A 23,736-nucleotide genomic window follows, 5' to 3' on the forward strand; every position below is an offset into this window, starting at 1 on the left:
ACTGCTTGTGAAGTCTAAACGATTTCATTTTAGTCTCTCTCAAACGAGCATCTAAGACTCAACACACCCCAAATCAAAGTCTCTGGGATCTGCGTCTCCTGTAGTCTCCTGAGAGAGAGAGAGAGAGAGAGAGAGAGAGAGAGAGAGAGAGAGAGGGTGCATTGGTGTTTGTAACATGCCGAAAAGGCATATGAGACCAAGAACTGTAATACCCCATGACCTGAACATCCCATGTACAAACAAGAGGTGTTTAGCACATCTCTGTTTAAAAATTGCAATCTAATAGCCTGATCATAAAAGATGAGCTATAGTAGATGAAATATGCTGAAGATGCAGAGTATGTGCAGATCTTACTTGAGTGAGTCTCATAGCTTGCCATGAGTGAGGTGAGCTCTTCATGGACTTGGCCGAGGTTCCATTTGGAGTCTTGGTGTCTTTGGAGATTTGCCTTTGCTATCCTCCACATTGCTCTGTGATATTAACCTGGTGCCATCGTGAGTCACTTGGCATTGTGATGGTGCCAAGAGTAGTACTGCATATGGGGCACCTATTCATTGGTCCTATAGATATTCTCATACTAGTCTCGTGGGTATGAAAAGCAGGTCCAGAATGGTGAGTCCTCTGATGTCTGCTCAATGTGAGCTCCTCCCTTGCGAAGAAGAGATTACTCATCCTCTGGTATTAAGGTCTTAGTCAGCCAGTGCACAACTCGCTCGGAGCTCTAGGAGCTGCTGCCGCTGCTCCCTGGCTGCCCCGCCCCTTCCGCAGCCCCATCGCATCCCCTTTGAACTCCGCCCCATCGGCCTCCCCCTCCATCAACTCCGCCCCCTGGCCAGTGTTGTCTACATGCTAATGCGTAAACGTTCAGGTTTCCTATCCGGAGACCTCTTGCCTGAAGGCCCATCCACACTACCTTGCCTATGTTGGGGTAAAGGCACATTGCCACCCTTTAAAAGTTATGACCCTTAAGAAGTCATAGGGGGAATCCCTAATCCTAATAAAACCTTTGAGTTTGTGGTGTGGCTCAACACTTTTTTTACACACCCACACTTCTTGTGTCTCCCTCTCCTAACGTTCCACCTCCTCTCTTTCCCTCACAAGTGGTATCAGAGCCACTCTCTCACTTCGGTCTACCCCTCCCTCTACCCCTTCCTCTCCCCTCGGGCCTCGTGCCCTCAACAGCGAGCAGGGCGCGACAGCAGCGAGCGGGGCAGCAGCAAGCCAGGGCACCCGCCGCGCGCAGCAGGTGCGCGAGCACCCATAGCTGCAGCAGCAGCTAGCTGCTGCTAGCTGCTACCCACTACCCGGCGGCCGCAGCCTACCAGGCGGGCGCAGCCAACGCGCGCAGCGCGCAGCACCGGCCGCGCGCAGCCAGTCGACCGGCTGCAAGGTAGCAGCCGTGACCAGCCGTACAGCCAGCCGTACCGGCTGTACGGACGCCACGACAGGTACAGCCAGCCATTACAGCAAGTACTTGCAGGTACAGCAGGCACAGAAATTTTTTTTTGGGGAAGAAGGAAAAAGGGAGAGCACTCTGCTCTTTTTGCGTGGTACTTGCAAGTACACGCAGGTACAGAAGTACAACGAGTTTTTTTTTCTTGATGCATTCCCAGAATTTTCAGTTTTAAAACTGTGTGTTTGAGGTACATCAAGTACACTCGTGTCCCTCGTGCTTGAGGTGACTAGTGCCACAGTGTGTGGTGGTTGCACAGTGCCTAACTGTCCATCGTTGACAGTGCTCAAAAGATCTTCTTTTCGGTGTTTGTACGTTGGGATCTGTGTTGCCACTGTGCACACAGGCAGTTTATGCATTACTTTGTCAGGTGAAAGTGCTAGGAGAGCGCTGTATTTTGTATGCTACCTCAGTGTTGAGGTGTTTTTCACTTGGTACAGGTGTCAAATCAAGGGGCTTTTGCCCAGATTTTGCTTGTGAGCACTTGAGTTACTGTTTGAGAACTTCAAATGCCTTTTATCCCCTTGGCAGAAGGGTGATTGTTTGGGATTTGTCCCATACTTTGTTGCAGGTTTGTGACAGGCTGAGGTGTTTGGAGCCTTTTTCAGTGGACAAAATAGTGTATGACAAGTGGTTTATGCATATAAAATCAGTGCAATACCTCATCTAAGGTGGGAGAAGTGATCAGGACATCAGTGTTTTGTGTTTCGTCAGATGATGATGCACTTGTAAAGCACTTGTGGAACAGCTGCAGCATTCTGTAGTTACTGTTTTATGCCTATTTGAGCACGGTACAGTGTGTCAGAAGGTACAATGACTGGAGGGAAAATTTTCTGTTTTGCTGCAGATTTTTTGACAGTAAAAAACAGCACTATTGTGAGTGCTCCTGGCTCTTGATAGAGCAGGTTTTCTGAGAAATCAGAATTTTATTTAGTCATTTTTTTGACTTACAGGGAGTCAGGCACTTTGCTTATCTGATATGGCATCAGGGGGAAGTGAATCTTCAATACTGAACATAAAGAAATTGGAAGGGGCACACAATTATGCATTATGGGCAGAACAGTGTTTGAATGTACTTCTGCTAAAGAAGATTTCTAAGCCCATAAGGGTGAAGGGTGTCAAGCCATCTGGGATGGCAGATGATGAGTGGAAGGAGCTTGATTTGTCCGCAAGGGCGGCTATCATGCTTACTCTCACTGATTCTCTTGTGTTCAATGTTCAGGCAGAAAAGACCTCTTATGGCCTATGGCAGAGGCTAGAAGAGTTGTATGCCCAAAAGAGTTCAGCCAGTAAGGTTTATTGGTTGAAGAAGCTTGTCGACCTTCGCATGAAGGAAGGTACAGCTATGACCTCACACTTGAGTGAGTTCAATGCCATCTTTACACAGCTTATCGCACAGGGATTGAACCTTGATGAGGAGTTCAAGGCTACTTTCTTGTTGTGTACCCTCCCTGAGAGTTGGGACACTTTCAAGACCACCTTGTCAAATTCAAATGTCACTCTTATGTATGCTGATGTGGAGAGCTCTCTCCTTATGGAGGAGATGAGCAGGAAGAATAATATGGGCAGCAAGTCTTCCAATGCTTTGCAGGTACAGGAAAGAGGTAGGACTCAACAGAAGGGGAGATCTGCTGGCAAGTCCAAATCCCGCAGTCATTCCCGTGGCAAAAAGGATATTGAATGCTTTTACTGTGGCAAGAAGGGACATGTGAAGTCTAAGTGCTTCAAGTTTATACGGGATCAGAAAGCCAAGAAGGCTGAGACAAAGGATGCAGGCAGTGGAAGCAAAGGCAAAGGCAAGGCCAAGGCAGATGACTTGGATGCAGTGAATGTTGCAGCAGAGGACAGTGACAGTGACAGACATGATGTATTATGTTCTTCTGCTGTAATTGCACATACATTGGTTGTTGATGGCCATGACATGCACACCTGGCTCTTGGATTCAGGTGCTTCTTTTCATGTTACGTCCCATAGGGAGTGGTTTACTTCCTACACAGGTACTCATGGAGTTGTTCACCTTGGGAACAACTATGCATGTCAGATTGCAGGGATTGGCAGTATACAGATAGTATTCCCTGACGGACACATATTTATGCTTGATGGTGTTCGCCATGTGCCGCAAATCAATAAAAATCTGATTAGCACTGGCTTGTTGGATGACAGTGGTTATCATACCACATTTGGGGATTCCAAATGGGTAATTATTGATGGCCAGGTTGTAGTGGCTGAGGGTTATAAGAGTGATACCTTGTACCCTCTTTATGTTTCCAGTGTAGGTAATCATGTTGTTGCCATAACCGAGCTGCCAAAGGTTTCATTGTGGCATAGCCGGTTGGGACACATGTCCGTTAAAGGAATGCAAGAACTGTCACGTTTGGGTTATCTGCCGTCTCTTTCATTTTCAGATTTGCCTACTTGTGATCATTGCATTTTTGGAAAGCATTCTATGACTCCTCATAAGAGGAGAACTCCCCAGAATAGAGCACCGCTTGATCTAGTGCACACTGATTTGTGTGAGATGCCACAGCTATCACTAGGGGGTGCAAAGTATTTCATTACTTTTATTGATGATGCCACACGCAAAGTGTGGGTCTATTTCTTGAAGCATAAGAGCGATGCCTTAGATGCTTTCAAGAAGTTTGTCGCTCAGGTTGAGAATCGGACAGGACACAGGCTGAAATGCCTCAGATCCGATAATGGGGGTGAGTATGTGTCACATGCTTTTGTACAGTTATGCGAAGCTAAGGGCATTAAACAGGAACTCACAGCCCCTCATAATGCATCTCAAAATGGTGTGAGTGAGAGGATGAATCGAACTATTCAGGAGAAAGTTCGATGTATGTTGTCTTATGCTGCATTGCCCCATGGCTTTTGGGCAGAAGCCGTGCAAACAGCAGTTCACCTAATTAACAGGTCGCCGAACAAGGCTTTGGAGCTGAAAGTGCCAGAGGAGGTGTGGTCTGGCAAGCCACCTTCATATAAGCACTTACGTGTGTTTGGCTGCGAGTGCTTTGCTCATGTACGCAAAGAACTGCGCACCAAATTGGAGCCAAAGTCTTTCAGATGCATCTTCATGGGTTACGGTGACGAAGGTGAAATGGGGTACAGGTTATGGGATCCTGTCAAACGGAAGATTATATGCAGCAATGACGTCATCTTTAAAGAGGATTGTGTACACAGAGAACCCGTGCAACCTGCGGAATACAGGAGGGTTGTCTATGATGATGTCGGACAGCAAAGAATGCCCATTAATATGCAGCAGCAGGCTGCTGTAGATAACCCTGTTCAAGAGGGTATACAGGCTGAAAATCAGCCAGACAATTTTGCCAATGATGCACCACTGGATATGCCAGCAAATGGCGTTGTAGGACAGCCAAATATGGTGGTACAGCCACCCGTCATGCATGACGAACAGGCTAGACAGCAGCCTAATACGGAGCATTTTGTTAGGAGGAGCACCCGTGTACAACGCCCTCATGACAGGTTTGTTCCAGGAGCCAATAATGTGGCTGATTTTATCATTCTGACAGATTGTGGTGAGCCTTCCAGCTTCAAGGAAGCTATGGGAAGAACAGAGAAAAGGAAGTGGGAGAAAGCCATGCAGTCAGAAATGGACTCCCTACTTCAAAATGATACATGGGACTTGGTGCAGTTACCTGCAGGCAGAAAAGTTTTGCCATGCAAGTGGGTTTACAAAGTCAAAGTGGATTCAAATGCTTTACCGAGGTATAAGGCCAGATTGGCTGCCAAGGGATTTAAGCAGGAGAAGGGCATTGACTTTGATGAGATCTTTTCCCCTGTAGTCAAGATGACTACTTTGAGAGCAGTGTTAGCTCTTGTTGCTCATGAGGACATGGATTTATGTCAGATGGATGTGAAGACTGCTTTTCTTCACGGAGATCTCCATGATGAGATCTACATGAGTCAACCAGAGGGATATGCTGTTGAAGGGAAAGAGCAGCTTGTGTGTAAGCTCAAGAGGAGCTTGTATGGACTCAAGCACGCGCCAAGAGAATGGTACAAGAAGTTTGATGCCTTCATGCAGTCCCAAGGGTATCATAGGTGTGAGACCGATCACTGCTTGTACACCAAATGGGCAAAGGATGGCAGTTTGATGCTACTCATTCTATATGTGGATGACATGCTGATTGCCAGCAAATCTCAGCAGGAGATTAGTGCTTTGAAGAAGCAACTGCATAAGTCTTTTGACATGAAAGACTTGGGTGATGCAAACCATATTCTTGGTATGAGGATTATTCGTGACAGGTCCAAGGGACTTTTGTTTCTGTCACAGAAGAAGTACATTGACAAAGTACTGCAGAGGTTTAAAATGGAGGGAGGGAAGTCTATTAGTACCCCGTTGCCTCCTCATTTAAAACTCAGCAGTAAGGACAGCCCCAGATCAGATGATGATAAGGCTGAGATGGCCAAGGTTCCGTATGCATCTGCAGTTGGTTCTTTGATGTATGCCATGGTTGCCACTCGTCCGGATATTGCTTTTGCGGTGGGAGTCATCAGCAGGTATATGGCAAATCCAGGCAAGCGGCACTGGGAAGCAGTGAAAGGCGTCTGAGGTATCTCAAGGGTACCAAAGACTTGTGCATATGCTATGGTAGGCAGGATGCATTGGTGCATGGTTTTACAGATTCAGACTATGCAGGGAATGCGGATAACCGGAAGTCTACTACCGGTTATATTTTCACATTTGCAGGAGGTGCTATATCATGGGTGTCTCAGTTGCAGAAATGCATTGCACTGTCAACCACTGAAGCTGAATATGTTGCAGCCACTGAGGCTTGCAAGGAAGCAATATGGCTTACTCGGCTGGTGGGAGATTTGGGCATTACAGGAGATATGCCAGTTTTGCATTGTGATAGTCAGAGTGCTATCATGTTGGCAAAGAATCCGGTCTTTCATCAGAAGACCAAGCACATAGATGTGAAATACCATTTCATCAGGGAGGTACTGGAAGACAAGCGGCTTGAGCTTGTGAAGGTGCATACTGATGATAATCCTGCAGATTTGCTCACTAAGAGCTTGCCTACAGAGCGGTTTACACATTGTCGCCACATCATGGGATTAGGATGAGACCATTCTTATTTTATGGTCTTGTATACAGTAACTGTATATTGCTGTAATTTTATTCTTTTCTCCCCTTTAGGCACATTGGCCTTTAGGTGGGAGATTGTTGGGGTAAAGGCACATTGCCACCCTTTAAAAGTTATGACCCTTAAGACAGTCATAGGGGGAATCCCTAATCCTAATAAAACCTTTGAGTTTGTGGTGTGGCTCAACACTTTTTTTACACACCCACACTTCTTGTGTCTCCCTCTCCTAACGTTCCACCTCCTCTCTTTCCCTCACAGCCTATGATTAGCTCGCCTTGGTCAAAAACCTCAGCAGCCACTGTTTGCGAGGCTGAGATACAAACCCCACCGCTCTTGTCGACTGCTAGGGACTAGACCTCGGGCCGCTTCCAGGGAGGTAATTACGACGGCACGCAATATCTGTGGCTGAGAACATATGCTCCTGGATCAAGAGGAGGTCAATTGACCTACCTACCACTGCTCGTTGCAGCTCCTGGCGAAAAATCAGGCACTGCAGGATGACTATGTGCACAATTGTGGAGCCCACGCATGTTCCAACTCACCACTATCCAGCTCATGAGGAAGATGTCGAAGGGAACAACGCTCGCCGATGAGCGGAAGCTTGTTCTAAGAACCAGGACTTTTGCACTTTCGAAGGGGGCTTGAAGGGGAAGTAATATGTGTCCCTGCACCTGCGGACCAGAGTGGCCATCGGCTCTATGCCCACCTTCCGAGCCAACTGCATCATGAAAATGTAGCGTCCAACGTTGCTGAGTCGGAGAAATCTTGGCTTCCTATGGCACGCGGATCACTCCTACTGCCAATTCTGAGCCCGGTCTCTTTGGCGTGAAACCAAGCTGGAAGAAAGCGGACGAGATCCAACCCATACGGCCCCATCCACTCAGTCATCATGCGGGACAACTGCTCCTCTATCATGTCATCAAACATCTCCGGCATCCATCTCTCCTCTCTTGTGGAGGCAACCTCCATACCCTAGAAAGGATGTGGGCGGGATCCAGTTGAAAGAGCCTCTTTTGGGGCTCCACAATCAGAATTGTCAACTCAAGACAGAGGATAGGCATTTGGAATAGCTAGGTAGTTCCAAGGCTGCGGCAAGGGAAGTCTGGGTCTCACATTTGGATCTGAGCCCTACAAGTGGGTCCTCCTACCCCTTGACTCCTGAGGTGAGGCCATGGTCCTCTGTGGGGGGCTCCTGCCTGCTGTGCTGGAAGAGGGGTTGGGGTAGGGGTCGGTCCCTTGCCCTTGCCCTTGCCCTAGGGCTGAGGGCCAAGAGGGGCACCTCAGGGGGTGCTAGAGCAGGAGGGAGGCGAATAACAGGGATCCAAGGGGTGAGGGGGAGGGGGGGCGAGGTGGGAAGAAACTAGGGGGGAGGGCATGGGGGGGAAACTCCACTCATGAAGGTGCCTGCATCTGTGTTGAGGCCTGATGGATCTGCCTCACCTCCTCCAACTACTGAGAGGGTCTCTCTGAAGGAACCTTTGACATCTGGATTTCCAGACCCTAAGGGTGCGGTGGAGATTGCGTGCATCCTCGGCTCTCGCGGGGTCCTATACTGAAGCGAAAACGCAATAAAGGAGAAGGGGCAAATTTGGTGAAGGGCAAAAGATGGTAGAAAAGGGGAGAGGGTAGTTGGGGGGGGGGGGGGGGCAAGAGAGAGAGAGAGGGGGAGGGGAAGAGGAAGATAGAGAGAGATTGGGGAAGAGAGTGTAGGCAGCACGTCGGAGGAAGGAGATAGGAGTACATAGGATTAGATGTCACATCAAAAAGTATACAATAGAGGGTGGATGGGAACTTATATAGTCCCTCCACATTTTCCACCTAAAAGGCCTCTAAATTGGCCCTTTCCCCCCTTCATTACAGCCATCCCTTCCCATAGAATTTTGCCCTCAAAATTTCACATCTTGGCTGTCCAAAAAGACTAGCAAACAGCAACTACTAATCAGCCTGGTAGGAGATAAGGGTGGTCCTGAGCAATGCTTTCTGCCTGCCTTGAATTCTCATCCTCAGGGAGTCCCCACCACTTGATGAGATACTCTATGTGGACCTTGTTTCGGGAAACCCATGATGCGCTCCGGGACATAGAGGATGTGACGCTCCTCATCCATAGGTAGTAGCTCAGAAAGAACTTGGACATGCTGTCCTACATGCGGCTTCAGCAAGGACACATGGAAAACATTATGAATCTTGGAGGTATTGGGAAGCTCCAACTCATATGCCACCTCTCCAACTTTGCGGATGATCTTGTAGGGACCAAAAAAACTGTGAGCAAGCTTCGTGTTGGTGTTACCTTTCAGCGAGGCATAACGGTTCTTGTGAAGGCGTAAATGTACATAATCTCCTTCTTCAAAAGACAAATACCTCCTGTGTTCATCCCCATACTTCTTCTGCTTTTGGGCATCCTGCATATTCTTCTTAGACAATTGCAGAAGGGCATCCATTCTTTCCAAGTCACTTCTTGCTTGGTGATTTTTCATAGCCATGTCTGAAATAAAAGGCGGCATCCCAACCTTGCATCCATACATTGCTTCAAAAGGGCTCATGCCAATGGAAAGCTGCTTAGTACTGTTGTAACAAAATTCAGCAAGAGCCAACCACTTATCCCAGGACTTCTGTGTATCATGACAAAAGTGCCTCAAGTATGCCTCCACCCATTTGTTCACCCTTCTGACTGTCCATCCCTCTCAGGGTGGTAAGCATTGCTAGGTGCGAGGAGAGTACCCACTGCTGTGAATAACTCCTGCCAAAAGTGACCCATAAATTTTACATCTCTGTCAATGGCAATTTCCTTGGGGAAGCCATGATGCTTAAAAACATGCTCAATAAATTGCCAAGCAACTTGTAATGCTGAATACCGGGTCTTAGTGGGTATGAAGTGAGCCTGTTTTGTCATTCTATCCACCACCACATAAATGCTATCCCATCCCCTCTATGTTTAAGGCAACCCTATGATGAAATCCATACCTATGTGAGTCCATTTGCCTTATGGAATAGGTAATGGCTGTAAAAGACCTGCGGGTAGCTGGCTGTCCACCTTATTCTATTGGCAAGGCAAGCATTCCGTGACATATTGAACCACATGCCATCCCAGATGAAGCTCTGTTTGACCTTTTCATATGTCTTAGTGGTACCCACATGTCCTGCCATAGGAGTGAGTGACATTTCGTGCAAAAACAGCAATCTTTTCTTGGAGTCCGGCACAAGATAAATTCTGTCCTTGCAGTACAACAGCCCATTATGCAGCTTTGGCTTGAAGGCTCCTGTAACCCCAAAAATATGGGAGCTGCCTTTGAATTCTGCATATATTGTTACTGGATCCCATGAATCCATTCCTGATAAATGGTGGAAATGGCAGATAAACTACAAGCCCACATTCTAGACAAGGCATTGTCATCCACATTTTCTTTCCCCTTCCTGTACTCAATGATGAAGTCATAGGACTGAACTGCAGCCAACCACCTCTTCTGCTTCATGGACAAATTGGACAGTGTAAGAAAGTACTTGAGTGTCCTATGATCCGTCTTGACTTTAATCTTTCCACCGTACAAGTAGTGGTGCCATTTTGTATACTGCCACCAAGTACGTGCATAGTCCTGCATGTGCATACCCGCAAAGATTATGCGGTCTTGAACCTGCTTGCTTTGGGTAGAAGCAGAAATAATCTTTTAGCTTTGTAAGCCACTACTCTAGCTCATTAGGTGTGCGAGTGTCCCCTTTGAACTTATGCACTGTGAATTTGTACTTGACATCCTTGTCTGCAAAATACATGTGTGTGTAACCTCCAGAAGTGCGGGCATCATCACGCTTGAGGTTCACATAATCGGAGAAAGACATCTCAAGTTTGATGGCCTCAGGTAGGGCCTTATATGAACCCAAGGAATCTGCCAGTATCTCATCAAAAGTGGCATGATGCCCACCACTAACCCCTGTTGTGTAGTAGCTGCTGCCATCTAATGCACTGGCTGCCTCTGGCTATATCTGCTCACTGGCGGAGCGATAGGTGCATGAACCGCTGGCTGGGTCTCTCTACCAAATGCATCTCTCCAAAATGATGGCATGCCAAAGGGCTGAGAAGAGGATTGACCTCTCTTCCAGGGGTGTGGGTTGCCATATAAACCAAAACCAGCCCCAGGCATACTTGTTAATGCGGTCTTTTTGCACCCTCTTAGCCTTCTACTCACATTGCTCCTGCAAATGCTCCCAACTCCCCTCTCGCCTACCTCCCTCGCGCCGCGCTGCCACCCACCCTCCTCCCTTCATTCCCCTCCTCCACCTCGCGCCGCGCTGCCACCCTCCCTCCTCCCTTCCTTCCCCTCCTTCGCCTTGCGCCGCACTGCCACCCTCCCTCCTCCATTCCTTCCCCTCCTCCGCCTTCGCGCCGCGCTGCCACCCTCCCTCCTCCCTTCCTTCCCCTCCTCCGCCTACATTTCTCCCTCCCTGCTGCCGTTTCTCCTCCCCCCGCCTCCTCCTGCACCACCCTCCTCCTTTCCTTCCCCTCCTCCGCCTTCGTTTCTCTCTCCCCTCTGCCACTTCTCTTCCCCCCGCCCTTCTCCTGCACGCCCCCCCTTCCTTTTTGACCTCCTCTTCACCTTGTCCCTTCTCTCCTCTCTTTCCACCTCCCCTCTGCTTCTCCGCGCCAGCCCTGAGCCTCTTTCTCCTGCGTGCAGCCTGCACAGCCTGCCCTACTGACCTCGGGCAAGCCGTTGCGCGGGCAGACATCAGAAGAGACCTCATCGGCTTCGGCACCCCCCCCCCTCTTTCTCCTTTGGAGCTTTCGCAGTTTGTTGGTGCGGTATGGCAGCCTTAAGCCCGAAACCGGTGGCCCAGACGGACCCCCCCCCTCCTTCAGCCTATCGCGTAACATTGACAGAGCATCAGGTCTCCTTGGTGAAGCAGGCTGCCAACGACTTTACCCACACTTCCGTATATGGACGATTCATTGGCTACTCCCCTTCACGAGCAGACATTAGGGACTGGCTTCAGTCCACCCTATACCTTGAGGACAGCCACATTGAGGAGGTCGCACTCATGGGACGTGGTATCTTTTGGCTCAAGCTTTCCTCGGCTCAGGCTGCGAGCAATATGGTCAGACGGTCCCCTACCTCCGTGGGTGGGAAGATCATCCTTATGGTCCCGTGGTATAGGGGTTTCAGTGTAGCGGACTTCGATGCCCGCTTCCTCATCCCCTGCCATCCAGTTACCCTCATCTTTCCAGGCCTCGCAGCAGAGCTTCGCCCGATCATCAAGGACCTGGGAGCGCACTTTGGCTAGCTCATGCAGGACACCTTCGTTGATGCGGCGGCAGCCCAAGGGGTTCCACGCGTCAAAGTGGCAGTCTTAGATCCGCAGAGTATTCCCTCAGAGATCGAGATTGAGACGGACGCAGGTGTGGTGACGCAGCGCATTATGGTCATTGGTCGCCTAGATCAGTGTCTGAGATGCCACAGCTTCAGGCACCAGGCGCACTCTTGCCCTCGCTTCACGAGCACAGAACCCCCGACGGCCCCCAACCAGGCAGCTCAGGATCCCCCCCGCCAGGTGTCAACAACCCCTCCAAAGGAGGAAGGTTGGACTGAGGTCAAAAACAAAAGGGAAAGAAACAAAACAAAAACCAAAAATCCCCCTCCCCAGCAGGAGACCCCTGAGGTCAGGGAAGGAGAAGGTCAGCCAGACTCCTCACCATTCACCCCACGCCCCCCCTCCTCCTCGGTTCCACTACCTCCCCCACCACCTTTGGTTTCAACTCCCCCCCCTCCTCCTTCGGTTTCGCCCCCGAAGATAGCACAGGCCTCCTCCATGCCTACCCCGTTGGAGGGGAGAGGCCCTCCTCCTTAGGCGGCCAGCATTACTCCAGCTCTTCTGGTGGCCAACACCCCTCTTTCTGGTTCTGGCTCCTCATCTTCGTCCCCCCACCCAAGGTCAGCTCCTAGAGCTCTACCCTTGGAGTTCTATCGAGCAGGACCTTGGGACTATCTGAATGCAACTGGTATTGGCTCCTTCCCTGCATGCTTAGACATCAGCATCTTCTTCCTCCGAAAGGGGACGGAGGGTAAGGTGTCCGTCCTCGCCCCCCATGATGGTCCCAGCTATTCCTTCACTATCACTAGTGACGGGACTGAGCAATGGACGAATGAAAATGTTTGGGAGACGATTCGTGATCAGTCCCAGGAGCAGGTACAGGACTGGATTGGTAGCAGAGCAGCGGAGCTTCTTCAGCAGCAGTGTAAGGAGGGAGACGTTCGTCTAAGATGGCGCCGCAGCGCTAAACGCTTCCGTCTTTTGGTCATCATTCGTCCGCCTTTGGAGTGGATATACGCGAAAGGGCTCCACCCTTAGAGGCCCTCACACGTAGCGGACTTCTACAATCTCTCTCTGGCGGAGGCTTCAAGTTGGTTAGAGAGAGCTTACCACTATGGGACGAAGGGCCTTTCCCCTCTGCTGAAGGTTTTAGAGGATGGGTCGGATGATCCGGCCTCGCCCTCGGAACCCTCACAGAAGCGCCTTCGTCTGCACACCGGGGATCCTCCGACCACCTCGACATCGACCGCAAGCAGACAGCTATTTGCAGCCCATCTCTCCTCTTCATGAGTATATGCATTATCTCTTGGAACGTCAACGGGTTCCACTCATCTGGAACCCGTGGCCCCAGGAAGATGGTGCTCAGACAGGAGCTCCAGCCAGCTTTGGTGGGAAGGGTAGATGTGCTCCTATTACAGGAACACAAGCTTTCAGCTTCTCAGACCAGTGAGTGTGGGAAGGTCCTCACAGGGCGCTCCCACACCTACTGGGAACCTTCGATTGGCGAGCAGAGGAGGAGCGGAGGTGTCTGTACCTCCATCGACGCTCCTCTTGTACAGCATGTGTGCGGTTTTGGCACCTTGATCCCAGGACGAGCGCTTTGAGTGGGCCTAAATATTGAGGGATCCCGCATTGGCATCCTCAATATCTATGCCCCGACCAACCTGAGACGGAGAGCGGCTTTTTGGAGCTCCTTGACAGACTTATTGCCAGAGATGGATTCTTGGATTGTAGGCGGGGATTTCAACAACCTTGAGGCTCTAGAGGATCAGCAGGGACGGGGCCCAGAGTTCCTCGGTATAGCTCATGCGGAGCAATCGGAGTGGGACTCCTTTTTGTTTGCCGTGGGAGGTCGGGAAAGTTGGAGAGAGCCGTCCTTTTGCAGGTGGCCAGGGAGCTTGGACTTCTCTTGGGGTTACAGGAGGGAGGGAGGCAGATTTCTGGAGCAGTTGGACCGTTTCTATGTCAGTGATTGGGCAATAGGCAAAGGTGGAGAGTCAGGGGTGGTTACAGGGACGACCCTTTCTGACCATGCCCCAGTCATCCTAGTCCTGGACTCAGCCTCTCACTCCTTACCTCCCCACACGTGCCGGATCCCAAACTCCATCTATTCCAGAGCAGAGGTTCGCAGCAGGATAGTGGACCTGTGGGAGCGAGATTAGGACCCCCTGGGGGATATGGCAGCTCAGGTATCGTAGGTCCTTGCCGAGTCTAGTCTCATCTGCCAGCAGGAGGCGATTCGGGTCAGGCAGCAGTGGTGGGCGAAGGAGAGGGGCCTCAGGCGAGACCTTGCCTCGATTCAGTAGATGCAGCAGTCTTCTCCAGGCTTCGAGGAGCTCATACGACAGGAGGTTAGAGCCCGAGCCATGTTAGAGGAGATCACCCAAAGGCGTTCAGAGTTCTCGTTCCACGCTTCCAAGTCCTTTTGGGCTAGGAAAGGCCACATGATGTGCAGAGAGTTCTTCACGACTCATGGCCAGAGGTCAGCAGGGGAGCAGATCCACTCTCTTGGGGCGCAAGATGGTTGTGTCAAGACAGATCCTGACGAGGTCAGGGACTTGGCGACAGATTCTATAGATCCTTGTTCCAGCAGGAGCCCCCAGACCCTCGTGCCCACCACTGCAGGGAGGTGTGGAGGCATACGCCGACACTCGTTCAGCCTAGCATGAGTGAGGCCCTTCTCGCCCCGTTCACCGTTTCAGAGATGCAGGATGCTGTGAGAGATATTGATGGGCAGAAATGCCCAGGTGAGGATGGGCTCTCTAGAGCTTTCTTCACCACCTTTTGGGAGCAGATCCACCAGCCCCTGATCGCAGCCTTCCAGCGGACAGATGCCAGAGAGCCTTGCGTCAAGCTTGATTTGCCTCATCCCCAAAGGGGAGGACCGTCAGGAGGTCAAACAATGGCGCCCTAAGTATTTTGGACAACATCTTCACATTCTCAGAGGCGACAGAGTGGGCCCAGCATAGTGGCCAGCACCTAGCCATACTCCTTGACTTTGAGAAGGCGTATGACAGGGTAGACTAGTCCTTCTTGGAGGGCACACTTTCTCGATTCGGTTTCCCGAACGAGTGGATTAGAGGTATTGCTAGCCTCTACAGATCGGCCTCCAATCGGGTTATCATCGGTGGCAGGATGGGGGAGAGATTCACCCTCGAGCGCTCGGTACGTTAGGGCTGCCCGCTTGCGCCCTACCTCTTCCTCTTCTTTGCAGAGGCTATGGCTCACTTCCTACGAGCCCGTACCACTGGTCTTCGTGGGATGCGCCTCCCTATTAGGGATGAAACTTATGGACTCCAAGTATGTAGATGACATGGCCCTGTATGTGCAGGATGATATTGAGTCACTGGAGCGAGTGAGACTGTCTTCTGCCTAGCCGCTGGGGCGAAAATCAACTGGCATAAGTCAGTTGGTTTTCTTACAGATCCTGGAGCCAACTTGCAGTGGGGTATTTTCCTGGGGTTTCGTTGGATCCCTAGAGGACAGACGACACGCTACCTGGGCTTCCAGGTAGGGTTGGATACCACGCCAGCTCAGCAGTTCCTACTGGTCCTAGCTTCCATATGACAGAAGCTAGCCTTTTGGAGCACGGCCCGACTATCTCTGGCAGGCAGGGCCCTTGTGGTCAATCAGGTCCTTCTAGCCACCGCTTGGTATGTGGCCTCCTGCTGGTGCTTCTCGAGATCGTGCGTAGCCCAGCTGAGGAGACTCGTGCGAAACTTTCTTTGGTCTGGCTCAGACGGTTCCAACACCACCAAAGCCCGGGTCGCCTAGCAAACAGTCATTCCCCCAGACAGAGCACGATCTTGGCATCATAGATCCAGAACTTCAGAGTCAGGCACTACTTGGCAAGCTAGTCATCCGCGGTCTGACCCCAAGAGGGCAGACGTGGAAGCTCTTGCTTCAGCAAGGTCTCAGCGCATGTACCCCCCAGAGAGGGGGTGATCGGCAGCCTTCTATTCGGTGGATTTTCACTTCAGCCCTGCTCCCCCTTCCTCCGCAGCCTCCTCTCGGTCTGGAGGAAGCTGCGGCACAACCTCTCCTAGTCCCCCCCAGCTGCCAAGAGGAGATGGACAGACAGCCCCTGATTTGGAGCAGGTAGGTGACAGATGATACAGGTCGCCAACTTGGAGAAAGATCCCATATCCCATGGGTGAGTGGGCCTGCGCGCTCGCTCAAGGTTTGGAGGGACGTCTTTAAACAGCTGAGCCCAGACGAGCTGGCAGCAGCAATAGGTACCGCACGAGGGATCCAGGCTCGTCACTGATGGTAGCCGCCTCCAGAGCAGTGAGGCTGTGATCGACCCCCAGCTTCCCTGGCAGCGCCCTCGCATTATAGGGCTGCAAGGGAAAGCGTGGCATTTGGACCTGGTTGAGCAGGCCCAAGACTGGAGACTCTGGATTTGGGAGGGCCATTCCCTGACAGAGGTGGAGTGGGACCCAGGGGAGTGGCGTTGGCCACCACTTGATGCTTCAGAGAACCTTACTCCCTTCTTCTCATATAGCGTGCGTACCAATAGGCGTGCTCTTGGGGCTCTTCAGCACAGGCTACCCACCCAGGCACATAGCTGGTATGCCCAGGGCATATCTCTGGTCTTTCTTCGTACATTTTGGAAGACTCTATGGGCAAGCTGGCGGCCAAGGAAGATCTCTTACTTTCTTTGGATGGTGGTCCATAAGGGGCTACCAGTTGGGAGCTGGCTAAAGCAGATGGGGCAGGAGGGGCACATGGGGATCTTAGCGAGGGCGGCACCCGAGCTAGGACCGGTCACTTGGGGAGCTTTGTGTTGGTGCAGCACCGAGATGGGACATCACTTGGCCTACGAGTTCTCTCGGCAAGATCCAGTTTTCTTCATCACGCAGGCCACCTGGGCACACATGGAAAGCTTCCCTTGGCATCTGACAGAGACAGATGCAGGAGTGATGACTCAGCACCCAGTTTGGGAGATCATTGGAAGTATCGTAGGCTGGCACATCTGGACCTCCAGATGCGCACAAACCCTAGGAGATCAGGCTTCTTCCGCTACCCAAACCCTCGCGGACATCTGGAGCACGATCATTCACACGCTCAAGGGTCAGTGGGCAGATTCAAGGGGACTCCCGGGTAGGGAAGGAGAAGAGACGGCACTTCCTTCGCGACTAGGACCATTAGGATCTTTTCTTCCAGCACTCTGCTCAGAGTCTTCAGTGGCATTACTCGCCCCCACTGTGGCTGTTTGTCCACACTCAGATGATTATGCCCTGAGAGGCTTGTAATTTAATTTTTTGTTTACCCCGGGCTGCATCCGTTTCGTGATTGCAGCCCGCTGGCCTTTAGGCCTTCTTGTACTCTCGTTTTTCAAGTAATATAACAAGCACTACTTTTTTAAAAAAAATACTTGTTAATGCGGTGAAGGGAGCACTAACCGGATGTATACCAACGGGTTGGCCCAAAAGAGATGGCTTGGCTTGCATGGATGAAGAAAACTGTGAGCCAAAAAATGGCCTGACATCATGCAAGAAGGTGCTCCGTGGCACTGAGAATGCATCATCCAAGTCCCAATAATCCCCATGTTGGGGTACATGCAACGGTCGAGAAGACTGATGCTCATAGGCACGACGGGCATCTACCATAAAACCCTTGTGTGGAGCGGAAAAAACATCCTGATTGTCTGAGTAGTCCCCTTGCTAGAGGGCGGGCTGCTTGCCCTTGTCCTGCATAGCCTAGCCAGTTGGGCAAGAGCCGTATTTTGCATAGCCATAGCTGTGGTAAGCTGCTGGCTAAACACCTGTCCAATCTGGCACAAAGCACTCTGGAGCATAGAAGCAAGGGTATCCAAAAACTGTGTTTGCACTGCCTGTGCTTCTCGAGATGCTGGAGAGGTTGAGGTGTAGGGATCTCTGTACCACCAGTGGATGCACCCACTGTGGAAGGCAATTGCTCATGCTAAGCAGCCTCATCACTATCATGCAAGGTATCCCGACTCCCAAGGGGCACGCTTGGGTGGCATGGTGGCTGTCCGAGAGAGGGAAGCTTGAATGCAGGCAAGGAGATGAAGTGGACTAAGAGAAGGAGGCAGCAAAAACCCTGCTATAATGAGCAAGAGTATGCAAAACCTCCAAAAGGCCGATGGCGAAGGTTGAGAGGACAATCAATGAAGAGGCTGCAAAATGGAGTCGAAATGACTCCAAGCAGGGCTATGAAAGGTCTTAAAAAAGATTGAAATTTTGCCTTTTTTTTTGGAGGTTCCTAAGTCACTTAAGACACTCGAGACTCCTAGCCTAAAGATTGCTAAGACAGGACCACTAGGACCCTTTGGTTAGTATAACTTAATCCCAATGAAAACTTAACTCAATCTGGTTCCCTTAACCACTAACCTCACCCCCCAGTTACCTAACCAACCCACCTAACTATACCTAATTGACTAAACCTAACCCAACCTACTAACCTCGATTAGTCTAACCTAGAAAAGCTAAGGTTTTGCAAGATGGGGTAGTGGAAATTCACAAACAGCAGCGGCGCCAACGACGCATGCCACAGTGTAGCTCCATGGAGGCCCTATGTCAACGGTGGCGCAAGGGCTGAGCATGCTAATTGCCTCGTCGGTGGCACACGGCCGTGGCTGTGCAGGGCTCGGTTCACGGTGGCTCATGATGGCTACGGGAATATGGCATCGTTGCAAGTGGTTGTCTACACGAGGCGTAGGATTCAAGCATGAACAAAGCAAGTTCTGTGGATGGACAGCTCTGGACGGCCAGCGTTGGTCATGACTCGTCACGCAGGCTGCTGTCAGCGTTGGTCGTTAGGCATGTTGCTGTCACGAAAGCTCCTTGTGTTGCACATCCCTTGCGTCGTGAAAGCTCCTTGCGTTTAGTCTATGGCCCAGAGTCGGAGCTCTAATACGAATGCAATGAAGGAGAAGGGGCAGATTTGGTGAAGGGCCAAAGATGGCAGAAAAGAGGAGAGGGTAGGGGAGAGAGAGAGAGAGAGAGAGAGAGAGATTGGGGAGGGGAGTGTAGGCAGCACGTAGGAGGAAGGAGGTGGGAGTAGATAGGATTAGATGCACATCAAAAAGTGTACAATAGGGTGTGGATGGGCACTTATATAGTCCCTCCACATTTTCCACTTAAAAGGCCTCTAAAGGGCTAGGTCAGTCTACTGTCTGCTCCGCCTGAGGGGAGGAAGATGACTCGCGCTCTAGTCGCTCCTTCGTCCTACGTCTGGCTCCATGTCTCCTATTCTTTTGGGTCTTTTAGCTCGGTTTTTTCTTGCTTTTTATATTGGGATCCACGTGCCCTCGAATCGGTCACCCAAGGTGTTTGTGACTCTCGCTGGAGTTGCCTAGGAGCGCGCTAGTCTCGCTCCTCCTGAGGCTCTTGCTGTTGACTCTATCAAACCTGTGGGGGAGGGAAGGGAGGTTGTGCTTGTCCTCTAGGGCATTCCCGGGCAAGGTCCCCCAGCTGGTGGCAACGAAGGCATTGCCCAAGGAGCCCCGAGATCTCCACCCTCTATCGAAGTGTACCCCCATCTAGGGTCTTGAGAACCCAAGAGCGCCTCGAGGTGCTCGACAACTAGCCTAAGCTTGGGACCCCATCATGTTATGGCAGGGACTCCTGCACTGTGCCAAAATCCCCCCCTATAGAAGGAAGGATGGACTTGTACTCTTGCGAGAGACCCAGAAAGCTGAGCGTCACCGGAAACCATGGTACACAGGGTGTCGTATCCATATCCTCCACCATGAAACCGTGGGGACCAAGGGATAAGGTAGACCAGGTGTGGCCCCAAGAAGATCGGACCCTACTCCACGAGGGTCTGACTGGTGGCTGGGGAGCTCAACTGGAGCAGAAAGAAACCCCTCTCGTAGATAGTGACCTCCTGAAAGTGGTCACCCTCTAGGGCTAAGCTCCCCTAAAGCCACTCTCGGATTTGCTCCTCCGAAGGCATTGGATTTGGAATCTCCTCTTGAATCTGTAGGAAAGAAGGGCCTATGTGGCTCCTTCCTCTACTACCGACTATCCGGCCTACCACTGCTCTATCCTAAAGAGATTGAAGTGTCTGCTGAATTTGCTTGTCCGAGGAGGAGAGACAAACCTTCACAGCTCTGAGAGCCGAGAAGGCTGCCATGAGAGCTTCTCTTGTCAGACCAAAAGGTCACCGTCAAGACTCTACTCCCTGCCAAACAACCACTAACGTTTGCTTCCACAAGGAGGAAAGAAAAAATGACCAGCCTGCAAGGGAAAAGCCGATTGGGCTGACTGCAATTGCGGTCTAGAAAAGCCACGGCTTGACTTTAGAGCGACCCACTCCCAAGTTCTTGAAGTAGACGTCACCCAAGAATCTGCCATGCCAAAAGAAATGCCTGAGTTGGAAACCCCTTGATGTGATGGGACTATTATGAGGTCCGCAGCCTCTCTCTCAGCTGCTGCGTAACACGTGACCTCACTTGGGGGGCCTTGTTGAACTTGCACCAATACGGACTTAGAAAGAGGTTGTGAGCCACCCTTCTCCTTCCTTTTTGACGAAGAGGCTCGAGGGAAGGCAACCTCCCTTCCCTGCAATCATTCGACCAGCGAAAACGGGGGCCGAAGGACTGGCTTTCCTTTCGAAATGTCCGCCAAGGTAAGGGGGGAGCTCGCTGCTCCTCTGCCTTCTTGCACAGGCCGCATAGGGACCAACGGCCAAGGACCTTCCCGCGGTCAGAGCAGGGCTTCACGGGTCAAGAGGCGGGAGCCGAAGGCTATGTTGCTAGTGGCTCAAGCCACCAGAGTCCTCCCACTCCAATCTTCAGTGCATTATCACATCTAGCTTCGTGCTCTTCCTGAATAGAAGTTTTGTTTGCCTTTGTATCAACCTCCACAGTAACTTCTTTCTGGATTGTTTGTACTTCAGTATGAACGAGATCTTTGACTGTAGAGACTAGCTGAGGAGTAGGTGGAGAAGCCTTGCAAGCTTTGACTACTTCATCTATGACAGCCTGTTTACCAAGTCCTTCAAGAAGATGAGAACCGAGCTGGTTGTTAAATTGTTCCTCTAGCTTAGTTAAACGTTTTTAAAGCTCTTCCATGAGTTTTCGGAGTTGCAGGTTTTCCTATTCAAGGTCCTCAATGTGCTGTGGCAGACTGTTTAGTCTAGTATGAGGCAATGAGGAGGAAGCAACCGCCTGAGCAAAGGACTTCACCTTCTTGCTACCCATAGTGTTCAGAACAAGCTAAGCAAAAAAGACCCCAGAAGTGAGTAATCTGTTTGCAGCGAACTGTCTGTTGGGGAGCTGTGCGTTCAAACTGCCAAAACGACCCTACGCATGAAATGGAAGCAAAAAAACGAGCTGGGCTGCAATGGAGCAGAGGTGGATCAATCAAGCACCCGCAATGAAGACCAAAGCCTGCTAAAACGACCCTTTTTGAAAGCATGAATCGGGCTGTGCTGCAACGGAGCTAGGTCCAATGGAAGACCACCGCCCGCCAAAACTCCTTAAGTGATCTGGTGACCTGCTTGTAGGCTGAGCAATAGTTCAACCTGTTGAGTGATGATTCAACCTGCTGCAACTTCGATTTGTAGCTCTTACAGCAGACGAACCTCAAACTGCAGCTACACAACATTCATTGAACTGCAAATATGACTGGCGGTTGTCGATTGTGTGGCAGTGGCAGCGGATGGTTCTGCATTGAGAGAGAGAGAGAGAGAGAGAGAGAGAGAGAGAGAGAGAGAGTATAGGAGAGTAGGCAAGTAGGAGGAGGAAGGAGAGGAGATAGATAGGATAGAGATCACTTCAAACAGTGGTGGATGTGGTTTTATATAGTCCCTCCACATCTCCCTCTAACTCCCACTAGAGAACTACTAAATTAGTGAGGAGGCACAACAAGGGAGTAACAGAGGCACTTTGGAGGGGCTGAGCAGGCGTGATGGAGGACAGCGATTAGGGCGGGTAGGGAGAGTAGAGCTGGGAGGGCGGGCAGTGTGGGGAGGGAGAGCAATGTGATGGAGGAGAGCAGGGTGGGAAGGGAGAGGAGGGAGAAAGAAAGAAATAAATAAATATTAACGTCCGCGGGAGGCCTCGCGAGCCTATGGGACTCATGACCACTATTAACTGATAGTGGTCTTTTGCATCCAGCGAAAAGAAAAACTTTACAAAGCTTGCTATGTTGTGAGTACTTGCTTGGCTAGCTTGTGTGCCAGCTCGAGTAATTTGCTGCAATGTTCTAAAACTTCTTTTAGGTAGCTCCCTAGCTTTTGTCTGGTTGCTCCAACAGATTTTTTAGGGTGTCCCTACTTCTCTCTGACGTGTGCATACGCTCGACATCTTCGGAGCAAATGTTGTTCGTTTCCTAGCTCCCTTGTGAGGTAGATCTTGCAGTTTCTTTCCTCTCTTGGTACTAGAGAGCCATCATTGTGCCGTGAGTTGTTTTCTGAGGCCCAGCTTTGAGATTGATTTGATTCAGCTTGTGCTTGATTGAGGGAGTATTGAGTATTGAATATGATTTTGCTAGCATAGATTAGTACTCAGCAAGGGCCCTAGCGCACCCTTTGCTCCAGCCCTTTGAGGCTTGTACGAGTTTACTTTTTCTATGCACTTTCTCCCATAGGCCCGCAAGGCCACCCACTAATGTTAATCTCTCTCTCTCTCTCTCTCTCTCTCTCTCTCTCTCTCCTCTCTCACACACACACCCAACCATAGGACAGGCCCTCCCGTCACCACCCCTGCCCAGATATACTTTGACCATGCCCTTGATGCAGTCTATACGAGCCACTTGTCTCGTGAGCGAGCTACCAGCCTCCCTTCGAGATGGTGTAGACGTCGCCTATGCCTCAAACCCTCTTGTCTCAATGGTTCAGGATGCTACTGCCAACTTCTTCCAGACGACCCAATCCGCGACATTCCACCCAGCTGGGGAAATGCCCAAAACCCATGGTTTGATGATGAGTGCCAAGAGATGAGATCTCTCTTGATACATGAGCAGGCTTTGGGACACCTGATGATGCCTAAGACCAGCGGATCTCACATCGCCTAATATACAAATCTTGGCCCTGATCTTAGCACAGATGTTCAACCATGGCTTTCCCCTTGCTTGGGGTACAACCACCGTCCCGAATAGACAAAGCATGGGATCCCATTGACACTACAATCCACTGCACTCTCATGATTGACCACACATTGGCCACCGGATCAGTCCTAGAGAGAGAGATCAAATCCTACACAGAGGCACAAGGACAGCGAGCTTTGAGACAAGCCTGGTTCCGAAGGCAGCATTCTACTCTTGATCACATCTTCACTCTAGGCCATCATCGAGGAGGCGAGACCGAGATCCAAGAAAGTTTGTAGACTTTCAAAAGGCCGTTGACACGGTCTCATGTTCCCACATGATTAGGAGACTTCAAGAGATATACCTTTGTAAGAGACTTCAAGTAATTAGGAGACTTCAAGAGATGCAGATCCAAGGAGACATGATTTGGGGGGCGATGAGTCTACATGAGTCAGCAAAAGGTAGAGTACGTGCCCCTAGAGGCCTGTCAAATTGGATTCAGAGTATGAACAAAGTGAAGCAAGGATGCCCCCTCTCACGACACTCTTTGGGACCTACATTGATGCGATCACAACATTTATTGATTGCCTAGGGGGTGAGCGATCATTGCTTGCTGATCTAATGATACAAAAACTATGTACGCAACTGTCATTGTCCTCATATCCTCTTCAACAGCACACCTACAAAGACATCTAGAAGCCTTAGACTTGATAGTCAACCTTGGCAACCAAGGTTATACTCCTCATGGCCAATACTTCATTGACACCGCTTCACTTACTGAGGGGAGCCGCTGGAGATCATGCACTTGTACATTTATCTAGGGACAGTCTTCACGTGACCAGTTTTCACGATGACAGATGCAGCCAGGGCATGACTTAAA

General features: G+C 50.7%; 1 protein-coding gene and 1 pseudogene across 1 annotated transcript in view; one reads left to right on the plus strand and one right to left on the minus strand.

The window, feature by feature from the left end:
- The window catches only part of EMB1211 (MORN (Membrane Occupation and Recognition Nexus) repeat-containing protein), a 45,598-nt gene that overhangs the window by 15,852 nt on the left and 6,010 nt on the right, over positions 1 to 23,736 (minus strand). The window lies entirely within an intron of this gene.
- LOC147891768 (uncharacterized) lies at positions 13,572 to 14,229 on the plus strand (annotated as a pseudogene).

This window comes from Dipteris shenzhenensis, chromosome 17 (assembly GCF_047967505.1).
Source record: "Dipteris shenzhenensis isolate YYH24624 ecotype China chromosome 17, Dip_SZ_1.0, whole genome shotgun sequence".
NCBI classification, from domain to species: Eukaryota; Viridiplantae; Streptophyta; class Polypodiopsida; order Gleicheniales; family Dipteridaceae; genus Dipteris; species Dipteris shenzhenensis.